Below are 679 nucleotides of genomic sequence, written 5' to 3'. Positions count from 1 at the left end.
TATATATATATATATATATATATATATATATATATATATATATACATATATATATATATATGTATATATAATACATATAATAATATATTTATTATAATAAAGCCACCATAATATTATATTTATTTTTTTTTAATAAATATTTGTTTTTATTAATCCATTTATTGTTAGTGCGCTCGTTAGCTAGTGGCTCCGTTGTGTTATACAAGAAGAAGCTGCAGCAGCAGCAGCAGCAGCAGCAGCAGCAGCAGCAGCAGCAGCAGCAACTGCTGCAGCTCAAATGCAACATCTTTTACCTTCTCTCTCTGTCTCTCTCTCTGCATCAACTGCATCTGCTTTTATATTAACAAGTATATTCTGAGTTTGTTATAGCTCCAAACCCTAAACCCTAGACCCTAAACCCTAAACCCTAAACCCTAAACCACCACAGGTAAATTAAGACGTAGAGGTGTAGCCGCAGCTAAGCGCGGCCAGTGAAGGCCGTTGCTGCTTCTCTATACATCTCTATGCAGCAGCAACAACTCACTCTGCTGCTACAGATTTTGCTGCTGCTGCTGCTGCTGCTGCTGCTGCTGCTGCTGCTGCTGCTCCAGCTGTGCTGGAGGCATCTGTGCGCTCTGAAGAGGCGAAGTTGCGTGGCGTATGTAGTATTGACGCAGCAGCAGCAGCTGCTGCAGCAGCA

General features: G+C 40.6%; 1 protein-coding gene across 1 annotated transcript in view; it reads right to left on the bottom strand.

The window, feature by feature from the left end:
• EMH_0046100 (transcription factor S-II central domain-containing protein, putative) overlaps positions 1–679 on the bottom strand; it is a gene marked incomplete at both ends in the record, with an annotated part of 9693 nt that overhangs the window by 7973 nt on the left and 1041 nt on the right. The gene's annotated exons all lie outside the window — the stretch shown is intronic.

The sequence above is a fragment of the Eimeria mitis genome, genomic scaffold (assembly GCF_000499745.2).
Source record: "Eimeria mitis Houghton genomic scaffold, Emh_scaff1934, whole genome shotgun sequence".
NCBI lineage: Eukaryota > Apicomplexa > Conoidasida > Eucoccidiorida > Eimeriidae > Eimeria > Eimeria mitis.
Note: the sequence above shows the minus strand (reverse complement) of the source record. Positions and strands in the feature narration are given on the sequence as shown.